The sequence below is a fragment of the Cyprinus carpio genome, chromosome A14, assembly GCF_018340385.1.
Source record: "Cyprinus carpio isolate SPL01 chromosome A14, ASM1834038v1, whole genome shotgun sequence".
In the NCBI taxonomy this organism is placed as follows: domain Eukaryota; kingdom Metazoa; phylum Chordata; class Actinopteri; order Cypriniformes; family Cyprinidae; genus Cyprinus; species Cyprinus carpio.
In genome coordinates, this window is record NC_056585.1 from 7,235,313 (window position 1) to 7,248,952 (window position 13,640).

Sequence of the window (13,640 nt, forward strand, 5' to 3'; positions counted from 1 at the left end):
CCTCCTTGGGTATTTACATACTACTGTTAGAAACACAAATTTATTGTAATGTCAAAATGAGACTGGATGCTGGGTGCTTTCCATCACTTTGAGGACGCCTACAGTGCAGCAGGGAGAAAATAACTGCAGGACAGTTTTCAAATGGAAGTGCAGAAAACAGCATGCAAGGCTAGTGCTTAACATGGCGGACTTACTGCATGTTTCTTTTTATCATTTTGTAGAATCATGTAGACTAACATGTAAATATTCATCACTTTGGAGCCCCAGCTCATGTTCCTGGAGGAAGGAGCCTCTCTGAAGTTTAACTGTAAAGTGAACTGTTTCCTGAAAGACGCCTATGAGTCATTGTTTATTCCTCTGCAATGCCCCAATCACTTTGACTTCAGGTCTAGGCTGACAAGGTGGGTTTATGCAATGTTCTCTTCTCATACCTCAGCAATAGAGCAGTTAAGCATGGTGAGAAGGCAGCCTGCAGATGTCAGTTTGCTGTGTAATTAACATAATTAGCAAAGGTCATTGATATGCATAAAATTAAATTGTTCAAGACTGATGCATGTGAGTTGTTTCTTACAAATAAGACTCCAGTCAGTATTAAAGTGGCAAACAATTTGAAATTACAACAATTATTACAACAACAATTTTTGATTGTTGTAATAATGGCAACTCTAATCAATTTAGGAAAGTGGTTGTGCACAAGTCAGAAAGACTCTAAAGAGTTTAGTGAGTGTAACTTGAAAGATTTAGAAGGACTTAAAACCAGAATTGTTGGTCTCGAGGTTAAGGATTTAGAAAAAAAGTAACATTATTTGACTTGGACAAGTTGGCCAAATTAGTGTTAAATTTAATGTAATTTAATGTACTAATTTGGCACTAAAACAACAGCATTAACACAAATTAGTTAAAAAATTCAGAATTATTCCTACATATCATTAACGCATAGATATTTGTGTAATATGGACATATTTACATCATCTACACATGTAAAAGTATTTACATATGTGCAGCTTTTTTTTTTTTTTGATTGTTTATATTTCTATAATTATAGTTTTGAGCTCTTAATCCCTCCTAAATTCCCCTAAACCTACAGTCTTTTCTATAATATGGCTATCATATGGCTTTTAAGACTAAAATAATATAGTTATGATCAACTTAGGTGGAGTTTGCCATTTTTTTTTTTTATCCAGGGTTGTACCATGGCAAAACAAAACAAACAAACAAACAAAGTATGAATTGAATTATCATTTTAATTTTAATGAAGTGAATATAAAAAGTTTTACAGAAAGTTAAGTTTATGGCATCAAAAGTTGCTTAGGCTCATTGGAAAAACATGGGTCTACGTATATTTTTGTACATCCAAAAACTGTCACATAACTAGCTCCATATGTTTGGCATTTCTGAAATAGTAAACTGGCTCAGTAGCATACCTGATGCAGCATTGCACTTGCGATGTGGAGCATTCCAGTGCTATGAAACACGAGTCACGATAAAAGAGCTCAAAGACTTGTTTAATATAAAATGTGTAATAAATAATTATAAAAAGGCATGGTTGCCTCCGCAAATGTGTTTTATCTGTTTCTTAACATTGTTGGTTAGGGTAGGGTTTAGTGTGGATAGTATGTTATTTTCAAATGCAGTGGAGCACTAACCTTTTAGTGCCACTCACAGGACATTTAATTTCTGAACTGCCATGATATGTACAACAACCAACATAATAAAACACAGCCATAATCACATTCATCTGTTTTGCATTTAACTAAACAGACTTTTAGCTCCACTCACTGGACATTTAACTGTTAAAGTGTTGCAAAACATCCCCACAGGCACGTTTTGCTAATGAACCTACAGCCCTATTCGGACGGTAATTGTTTCTCATGTGGACGTCTGTAAAAATAAATTCCCATGGCACCTCAGTGATAAACCTCATGGATTCGGATGGTGATTTGTTTACAGTGGTCCAATGAACCCGGGAACAAGCTGCTCATGTGACCAGTCACATGGCTGTCTGCTGTGAATAAAATGTCATATGCTTGAAATAATGAGAATAAATAAATATTTAATAATATCCTATTTATTATTTCATTATTAAATCTCCTGTTTAAAAATCAGACTCTAACCTGCTATAGTTGAAATAGTTTTCTGTCTTGAATTTTATCTCTTAAATTGATGGATGTCATTAAAAATGTAGAGATTACCAGAAATAACTTATTGCAACCTCTAATTTACATAAGGAAAACATAAAGCTGCTGTTTATATTTTTAGTATATTATACAAAGGTTAAAATTTAATTGCATACCTGTTGCTGCCATAATAATGACCCATTTCAAATGTTTACGTGCTTACCATCTCTCTCTTCTTTTTGGCATTAACAGCTCCCACTCTGTGTGGAGTAGTTATGAAATATTGTTCTTGTAAATACTTACAACATGACCTTGGTGTTTGTCCAAAAACAGTAGGTAATTCGGCCGGGGATTTTTTACGTGGGTGATGGGCGAAAGACATTGACATTCTGGATTCGGACGGCAATAAAATCTAGATAAAGACTTAACTTTTGTTGAAAACAGCTTACGTTCCCATGAGAAACAATTACTGTCTGAATCAGGCTTAGGTTGAAAAATTTAGAACCACACTTTGCATACAAAAAAAAAAAAAACTCTCCTAACAGAACTTTCCTTTATCCATTAGATTTTCTCCTCTGCTACAGTAGTAAAATGTCTCTGAAATTGTGGCTTTATGCCAGCAAATATTGTGATTAACTGAGATTAATTCAATGAATTAATCAGCATGTCATGCATATCACATCAAATCAGCATATCATTAATTTGATTATATTTTGACAATCTATTGACAAACCAACATAATGAGACTTGTTTCTCAAATGTTTGTTCAAGCAGCGTTGTGACGCAAGAGGCAATCAGTTCTGTGGCATCACAGAAAGTGGAATAACGACTTTGAGCGGGACTCTGGAAATGGTGAGTAAAATATCAAGAGAGCGAGAACAGAGTCTTTTGATGTAAGTCTGCCTCTGCAACAGAATTATGGCTCTAAATTGGTTTCAAGGGATTGCAGCGATGCATGAAATAATGTCCTGTGGCATGTTGTGAAGACTGACTCCCAGTGGTAGCACACACACTGAAATAGTCATGCAACCAAGATTTCCAGTCTCTTCCTGTAGCGGGAACATGCATATTTCCCCTTCTGATTAACAACCACTATCAGAATAATCAGATCTGGCAAAGATTCAGCAGAAATGAAGTGGTTCATCAACACCCTTTTCAACTCCCTCATAGAGAGCTCTCCTATGCTCTCCTACAAATCATGTGCTATAATGAGAAATGAGACTGGAATGTGCAGACGTGAGTTTGGTTTACCCACGTTGCCTTTCTCTTAGGCAGGTTTGTCATTAAAGGACACTCAGATCAACGGAAGACACCCACTTAGCACAGATGATCAGAGCAGCCCTGGAAAATAATAAAATAATGGTGGCTCCAGGTAGACTTAACTGCAATTTTCCAGCCCCGCACTGAGCTTTTCATGGGGAATATGGATGAAAATGGCGATCTAATTCAATCTCCCTGGTAGCTTTCACCATGACTATGGAAACATCAAAGCCCATCGTGGAATGATGGATTCAAACTATTTATCATAGTTATTTTGCTTTTGGCAAACTGGCCACTGAATTTATTTCTGTCACCAGTTCTGTACATTTTTTTCATGTTAATTAAAGGCTGCTGTTCAAATGTTTTGAAACAAGTTGTGCCGACAGATACAGCCCACACACACATGCCTCACCGCATATTGTAATTGCATTGCTCATTAAATATCACATATACACAAATGATTCATACTTCACTATGTGTTTCATTGCACTGAACTGTGCTTTGAACAACTATTTAGTAACTAAACCATTTGGCAGCGTGGATTAAGAGAATAGAGGACAAAAACAACACAACTTGCACTTAATTAACTGTATGGTTTTCAATTTTTCATCAGTGTTTCTATCCATATTAGAAAAAGGGAGCAACAGTGCCTGACCTTTCCTATGGTTTCTATAGCAACTGAAAATGGGGTAAGAATTTCAAGCATGTTCGATAAATTCCTCTTTGGTATCTCAGGACAAAAAGCAAGGAACTAAGCAATTAATCAGGGGCTTTTTGGGAAGAAAAGGACACACACACACACACACACACACACACACACACACACACACACACACACACACAAACACACACACACACACACACACACACACACACACACACACACACACACACACACACACACACACACACACACACAAAAGAGTCTTATCCAGGCAGGAGGTTGAGAAAGCCATTTCTTTTCTACTTGATATATTCAAATGATTGATTCAGCAGTCGGAGGCGATTTTAATATGTCTTAGTAAATATAGAGCATGTACATGTGCGTGTGGGGGTGGCTTTAATTTAGTTGATATCTTCACATATTAACATGAAAATGAAAAGGAAGTGGATTTAGAGAGCAGACCTTTATTTAAGCGAAGGGGCTTTCCTCGCATATTACACATGAACCTGCGAAAAACTGAATTATTGTAATGTCAGGTATTCCCTCAGGGACGTCAGAGGGACCGGCACTCCGCTCATGTCAACTGAGATGGAAAAATTAAATGCAAGCTGTAAATATGATACACTTTCTCAGATGGTACTGACTTTTTAGATGTGTGGGAGAAAAATTGAAGTGTTCAGAGTATTTCAGACAGTTTTGACAAAAAAAAAAAAAAAAAAAAAAAAAAAACAATCTATACTTTAAAGCTAGTTTACTTTTTTATTAATGCATGTTTCTGGTGTTTATTTTTAGCATTATTATTTTTTTCTTTGTGCATGATTCATCAGTGAAAGTATAATCTTTCATCAAAATATATGCCTCTAAAATGATGAAAAGATATTATTTTTGACAAATGTCACAAATTCTTCTTACTTTTCAACCACTGTTTTCTAGTCACCTCAGTTCTGGCATTTTATACCTAAATGTATGTGTGTGTGTGTGTGTGTGTGTGTGTGTGTGTGTGTGTGTGTGTGTGTGTGTGTGTGTGTTGTTTCATATAAATATTGTTTGTATTATTGGTAACAGTTTATTTGAATTGCCAATTCTCACTATTGACTAGTTGCTTATTATCATGCATGTCACTGGCATATTGGCTGTTTATTAGGACTTATAAAGCACATATTAATGCCTTATTCTTCATGATCATGTTTTAGATTTAAGCAGCAAATTAGGAGTTTCAAAAGTCATAGTTAATAGCTAGTTAATAGTGAGAATTACTCCTTAAAATAAATTGTGACATCATTATTATTATTATTATTCCTGTATTAATATGCAAGTAATCTGAAAGTATAGGAAAGCTTACTTTATATATATTTGTAATGCATCATGAGAGTGGGAGGTCACTAATGAATTTCTCTCTCTCTCTCTCTCTCTCTCTCTCTCTCTCTCTCTCTCTCTCTCTCTCTCTCTCTCTCTCTCTCTTTTTTATTTTGCCATTTTTTTTTCTTGCAGAACCTTTTTCCATTCAGAAATATGTCAGACTACAAAAGTAAAATGAGGTTTTTAATATTTCAAAATCACTTGAAACCAGAAACAAACACTTAAATTAATCATGCATGAAGCATCATTTGAGCGAACAAATTAATCATTAGTTCAATTAAATGAATCAATTAAACTGCAAATTTTCAAGAAGCACTCTTTTCCCGAGTCTGTAAAAACAGCTGTAGGCTAGTGATGTCAGTGTGTTGACGCTACAAGCAGATTTCCAGAGGACGCATCATCACAATTAGCATGATGAGGGCCTACAGGGGGAATAAGAATAATTAAGATGTTTTTCTGACTGTTTAGGTCAGTGTTTGCAACATTTGATAGACTGATTCTTGTATTCCCTCGAACCACACAGTTTCAGACTGACTAGTGAAGCTACTGTGAGGAATCTGTGGGAGATGTCATTAGATTAATGTTTGCTGTCTGTATAATTACACATAATAGTCTGCCATCATTTATGAGTTTGCTTTTTTCTCTGATGTGTTTAATGTATACTTGCATGTTGTTCCATGCAGACAAGCCTGTAGAGAAACTGAACTCAGTTAGCATTTATTAAAGGAATCTTTACATCAAAGAAAACCTTTATTGCAGTTTGGTATAATTTGTTAACATTTTTAACAAAAGATGAACCATGCATTTTTTTTTAATCACTAAATATTCGTTTTAAAGTGGAATATGCGATTTCTGCTCTACTAGTGTCATCTGGATGTGAGATCAGATGTGTCATCAGAACAGTCAATATAGTAATATGCATGCTAATAAGCAAGTAGTTATAGTGAATAGTGTTCCCTAATCTAAAGTGTTACCAAGAAAGTAAATAGGTTCTATTTTGATATTATGTTGTCTTTAAAGATCAGCTTGAAGAAAAAAAAAAAAAAAAAGATGGTTTGCTTAATTAAAATGTTGGCCGGTCCACACCAGGACTCTATTAAAGGACTCTCCACTCTTCAGCTTATAGATAGTGAGATTCATTAAGGAGAAAATAAGCTTGTTAAACTAGTCACCCATTAATCGCATAAATACATGCAAAATGGTGCTGTACAGAGCTCTCTGAGAAAAACTGAGAGGAGATTAGGCCTTCAGTTCAAAGCACTCAGGAAAATCTAAGACTTTGTCACAAAATACAGCGGTAACAGTTCCTTAAAAGCCATGAATGGCACATCCCTTGGAGACCAACAGACTCATTAGTGCTAATGGGATGAAAAGAAGACAACAAAAAATATAAACTGACATTTTAGCTGGGTTAGCCTGCCCTAAAAACAATCTCTCTCATTCCCTCGCTTCCTCTCTAAACCTTGATCAAGGATACTCACTGAACAGGAAAATTAAGACGACAGTCTTGAAATAACGCAAGCCACCAGCATCAAACATTAGCTGAACAAGAGTAACTGAAAGGACATTTAGGAAACCAAAGTGAGATTTTTTTTATTTTATTTTTATTATTAAGTTCCACTGTCGATATTACTTCTAGATTGAGGATTTGTTGAGTGCTAATGTTTGTTCAACCGAGGCATGACCTGGTTTTGCACAGTGGCAAAAAAGTAGAAACTTCACTGCCCTACTATTAACAACCTACATTTTATGATCCTTCTGCTCTGTCTCATGGTAAAAGTATCACGATGCATGAAAAATAAAATAAATAAATATATATATTTGTATATATATATATTTATATATATATATATATATATATATATATATATATATATATATATATATAAGGAAGTACAAAATAAATAAAATTAAGTTCAAATAAAACTTTAAAATATATATTATATATTTTGTTTAAAATAAATATTTTAAACAAAATATTTGCTGTAAAATGCATGGTCGGAATAAATATTTTGTCTAAATTTAACATATATTTTGTTTTATATTTAAAGAGATGAGATAAAAACATGCAATGAAAAATATGGTAACCTAAAAAAAAATGCTTTGTGTGGTAACATATAAATTAATTGATTTTATTAAAATAAAAAAATAAAAAATGTATTTAACATTACTGAATAAACCTAAATATATTAGGGTACACCAACAAAACTTCAAAAAGATCAGATATAAATAGAAGTAACATTTGCAGGTGACCACTTTTTATAGTGTGCATATGTACATACATATATACTGTACATTTATTATTCTTATTATTATTCATATTAAAATCCAGGAGAACCTGACCTGTCATCAACAAATTCAAAATATTGTTCTGCTGCCTCAGTGGTCTGCATTCATAAACACATATTTAATCTAAACAAATGGATGCTGCAACTTCGGAGCAAGAAAGCCAACCTTTTTATTTTGCGATATTTGCAAAGAGCGGAGTGCCAGCACCCTGGGCACATGCAGAAGGCTGATAAAGTTGTTATTGGCAAATGTCCTTGGTGCTGTGCACAGTAATCCTTCTGTTGTCTCAGCACTCCTCCATTAGTCTCCCTAAACTCCACGACTCACTGTTACAATAAGAGGCTGCTCCTCTGCTGATAATGCCGCCTCCATTCACCCTCAGATCTGTTCATTGGCAAATTGACTGCAATTATCATGGCTGCGGATAGTTATTGCCATATTTTATTTGCATGTGCAATTCTGCAAAGTCGAAAGAGAGGGGCGCTTCATTGTGTGCTTCTGCTGCTGCTAGAGAGCTGTGTGCATTGACTAAAAAATATCTCTGTTTTCTAGTTTTTTTTTCTTCTTTTTTTTTTTATAAACATATTTCATCTTAAATTTGGAAACTTTAACTCTGTATTCATCATATAATGTCTAAATGTTTCAGTTTTTTTTTTTAAAAGTATGAAATGCCTTGGGGTAAAGTGGGTAAAGTGTCAGCAATAAGACCCACTAATACTTGTGTGTGTGTGTGTGGTAAAAGTATGCCTATAACTGTACACTACCACTCAAAAGTTTGGGATATGCTCATCAAGACTGCATTTATTTGGTCAAAAATGCAGTAAAAACTTTAATATTGTGAAATATTTAAGCAATGTAAAATAACGTTTTTCTATTTATATATACTTTAAAATATAACTCATTCCTGTGATGCAAAGATGAATTTTAAGAATCGCTAGTCCAGTCATGATCCTTTAGAAATCATTCTAATATGTTGATTTATTTGCCTTTTTTCAGGATTCTTTTATGAATAAAAAGTTCAAATAGCTATATTTTCTAACAATATCCACTACTGTTCAAAAGTTTACGGTCAGTGCTTGTTTAACAATTTTATTCAGCAAGGATATGTTAAATTGATTTAATATATATATATATATATATATATATATATATATATATATATATATATATAGCAAAGATTTAAATTGTTACAAAAGATTTCTACTTTGAATAAATGCTGGGTTTTTTTTCTAACTGAACTGAACTAACTAAGACATTTATTTATTTATTTTTACTTGTCATTGTATTTGTGAAAGTCTTGCGTATTTTGCAGAGGCCAGATGTAGTCAAACAAGAAAGAGATTGGTGACCCCTGATGCCAGCTATTTTATGGTGCTAAGAAAGGAAGGGCAAGGCTATGAAGACTTTTTCAGACATACCTGACAAAGATTTGAACCCATAGCACTACATGTCACATAGTTAAGTCAACTGTAATGAAACTGTAATCATCTATGAGAATTGATGCTGAGACCGTTTCCCACAGTTCAAACTGGAGCAGTATTGCATCAAGATGTTTCTGTATCATCTGTGTCCTTTGCAGTTTTGTGGTTGCCCAAACAGAATGGTTGAAAAGATGTTTACACTTGTGTGTGAGATGAGGAAGATTTAAAAAAGAATGTTTCTTTCATCTTTTTCATCACAGGCAAAGCTTTTTCTTACAACTGAAATAAGTAATCTTGGACTTTCTACTCTCCATTAATGTATTTGTAGGTGTATATTTGGTATTAAGTGGATAATTATTGTTACAGTAATCAGATAAATCCACTACAACATCTTCATTTTATATTGTGTAACTTGGGATTTATCATAAAGTTTCTGTTTATTGATGGCCATGCACTTTATTCCAGGCAATGAACAAACTGTATTTTACAAATAAGTTTACAATTAAAAATAGAGAGAGTGAATGAAAAAAAAAAAAAAAAACCTTAAGCATATAATTTAACCAACAGAAAAATATTTATATTAGGATTTTTTTAAATGAATAAAATGTTGAAGGGAAATCAAATTTGAATAAATAAACAAACAGAAAAATACACTTTCAAACATGCCTGTACCATTTCTAAAAGTTTAACTTAAAATAACATATTTTTAAGAGAAATACTTTTTATTGGCTCATTGGTTCAAAATAACCTGCCTTAATTTTAAAAGACTGACATTTTGGAAATTTTGATGGATTTATGGCTGTTGCAACTAATCCTGATTTTGCATCTGCTGCATTGCCTGCATTCGATCTAGACAAGTTTTTAAATCTATGTTCTCTTTCTAACACAATCAAGACACATTATCTACAGTAATCATGAGCAACTGATGAAAGCCAATGAGCAAACGGAGTTGTGGATATGTGTTGTTTACAGATCAGCTCTCAATGCTACTACTACTTTATATCCTCCTACTTTCTATCATACTTCTATCCACTCAATTCTTTCTATTGTACTACTAATAATACAAATTCCCTGCCAGTCAAATGAATTGTGAATTGTGTAATGTAAGGGCCATGCTGATCACTGACCTCTAGACAGACCTTGGAAATGCCCCAGAGATTATTCAGTGGGACTTGACTAAAGCGTATCCTTCATCTGACCTCAAATACAAGGGCATAGAAGAATATATTAAAAAAGACCCTTGCTTTAGGTTTGCATACATCCTTCTATCATCGTGTGACTTCTTTTGATAAACCAGAGGACAGAGGACTAAAGCTCTGCATGGTATTATGAAGGCTGAAATGCAATTGCTATAATGGGTTTTTGTTCCATGCCATACTTTACAATAGGTCAAGAGGTGCCAAGATGTTTGAAAAATTACATTTAAGGAGACAATACTATCTGAATTAGAATTGAGAGAGAGTGGAGTGGAAAACTACTCCACCATCACACATGGGCAACTGTTGTTTAACCTCTATGTTACCTCACTATGACTTCTCTTCTAATTCTTCCTCTATATCGTCAGAACCAAAGTTTCCACTCTTGACTATACTAGAAACATTTCTATTCATTTCTCTCTCCTGTTTAAAACTCTCAATAAAATGTGCTATGCAAACTGACAATGGAATTAAAGTTCACATTTTGCGGTCATACAATTTATTTATTTTTTTTCTTCGTGAATTTCCAAACACTACCAAAGCTGAAACATTTCACAAACCCACAAAGATCACTACAGGTCAAACCCAGCAAGGGGAAATCTCAAGGCTAATTGTGCCATGAGATTATATACAGTTTTTCATTACATAGATCAGTGGTTCTCAACTGGTTGCAACGCAAAAATGAGGTGCTGGGGGAGGGAGGGGATCAAATACTCAGCCTCTTGTCCTTTCAAACCCACAAGATTTTCATTCATCTTCTGAACCATAATGAGGATATTTCTGAAATTTTCTCTTAATTTTTCTCATCAAAATTAGCATGGAAAAGAAAACCCTCACCATATATTTTGCTATTGACATCAAAGTGTGTGCATCCAATCAGCTCTACAATATTATGGTGCAAATTCATCTCTGATTTTGTATAAGGCAACGTTTATTCTATTTTGAATAGAATGTTTGATTTTGGCTTAAACAGTGTTTGTAGTTTTGTAAGTTTTAGTGTCTTAGCAACTGAGAAAAAGAGCTGTAATGCAATGCAGGCTGCCTGTGGAGTCAGTATAACGTTATTCCCGCAGGATTGAAGCTGACTCTCAATGCATTAATCTAGTCTGGGATCAGTCTTTGGGAGACTGGCGAGTGCCTCATTGATTTGGTTATATCAATTTTCATGTCAGGAGGTACTGTTCTTGTTATTGCAGCAGAAGCAATTAACATCTGCACTGGCCATGGAATAAAGTGGGCAGGGATATAAGCAGCTAAAACTGTTATATTAGAATTTTAATGGGTAAAACAAGCCAAAATTGTGTTTTGTAGAACAGCAATTGCTTTTAAGAGGTATAAGCCACAGGTAAAGAAGTTTTTGTGTTAATGAGATTCAAGATTCGTGTTTATTGTTTCAAAAAAATCACTTTAGTTTACTTCTGCAAGGTAGGTTGTTCATTACTAGTGAGCATGTTTTAGCTGGTAGATTGCTCAGTACCATGCTACTGAGAGGTTAAATAGGATAATTTGAAATAATGCATAATCAATAAACATTAAATTAAATTTTCTGCTGCCTTAAATCAAATTAAATGAGTCTACAGCCAGGACGTTTATATAATACCTGGAGAAAGCTATCCATTTCCATTACCATTCATGCATCAGGTCCCGAACACAGCTATATGGCTAGTGTGTGCAGCTTCAGAAGTATGCAGCCTGAATTCTGTCATTTTTGTACGTGTACAATGAGGTTTCTGAAACATCAACTGTAAATCATAAGTAATGACTGTGGATTAGCAGAAAAATGGCCAATGGGAGGGAAATGGTTTGTGGCTTAACAAAGTAATTGTGAAAGAAAGTTTTGTTTCTTTTGTTTTCCACGAGAAAGGCTAGAGAGTATGCAAGCATGCAGTCAGTCTGCAAATGTTCTCTATTTTGGGATATTCTGGGTCATTTCTACTATGCACTTCTCTTTGAATACTGAGTTGAATATTTTTTTCCGTAACACAAAGGTGAAAATCACTTTAATTTTGATCTCAGTATTGCAATTTAGTGAGTATATTTGAAATTTAAAAAAAAAAAAAAATGTTAAGCTTTGATTTGAGCAGACTATTTTTGTCCTTTGGTGGACATGCATTATCATCTAAACTGAAAACCTGGCAACTTATTAAAAATGCATGCATTTCTTTTTATCCTCTCTCTAATCAAAATGTTTATATATGTATGTATGTATGTATATATGATCTTGGGAATTTGTTTTAATAAATTTAAGTGTTCTTATTTCTTCAGAATCATTTTTCATTCTGTAAATCTTTTTGATCACTTTTCATTTAAAGGGAATTCTTTGTTCAGTTCAGCTCATTTGCAGTTTTTTTTAATAATTATTTTCTTTTTTTATGTGGAATTGAAAGAAAGGTTTGATTATTGAAACATCATTGCTATGTGAACAGTTTTATATAAAGGCAATGCAGGTTGCCTGGAGTCAGCATTCCCCAAGCACTGAAGCAGACTATCTAAATGCATTAATTTATTCTAAGAATCAGAACACTTCGGCAGACTGGAGAGTGCTTCATTTACTTGGATATTTAAATTCTCATGTCAGTACAAACCGTTTTTGTTATCACAGCAGAAGCAATTGACATCTGCATAGTATAAAGTGACCACAGGAGTAAAAGCAGCTAAACCTTTACATTAGTTATATTGGCAATTCTTTTGTATATTTTGTTGTGGGTTGTATATTTAACATTTGTTACCTTTGTTATGTGAAGGTGGCATAGGGTAGGTGACGTAGGTGTTGGGATATTTGTTATTTAGATTAGTGAGACCAGTGTGTAAACTAAACAAGCCAGTGGACATTGGCATGCGATGATTGCATCCAGCTGCTGCTGATCACAGCGTGAGCATAAAAAGGCAGCTGGTGCAACGCATATCAGGTTTTCGCTGAGGAGCCGAGCCAGTGACCTGGCCACTCAGCGGTGGTACAGCAGCCGTGTTGATGGGATGTGACGTCTCCGTTCGGGGCTCGTAACAAGAAGACCAGTCACTGTTGTTGTAGCAGCTGAGGGGATGAAGGAGCTTGACAGCATCTACAGTACGGATACTCTGGAGCGGTTTTAGCAAGTCGACACTAAACCGGAGCCTCTCAGTACCTCTACCCATTTTAGGTGAGAACACAGGAGGATACTGGCTCCACACGAAGGTTATAAAATCTAGCGAATGTGTGTTGGGGTCTCCCAGCCCGCAGCTCTATATATTTGTCAACAAGATGCCACGAGCCAGCACCCAGGGGGATGAAACACTTCTAGTAGAGTGAGCTCGCAACATGAGCTGGCCTGAAAGCCAGGGTGATGGCATCCTC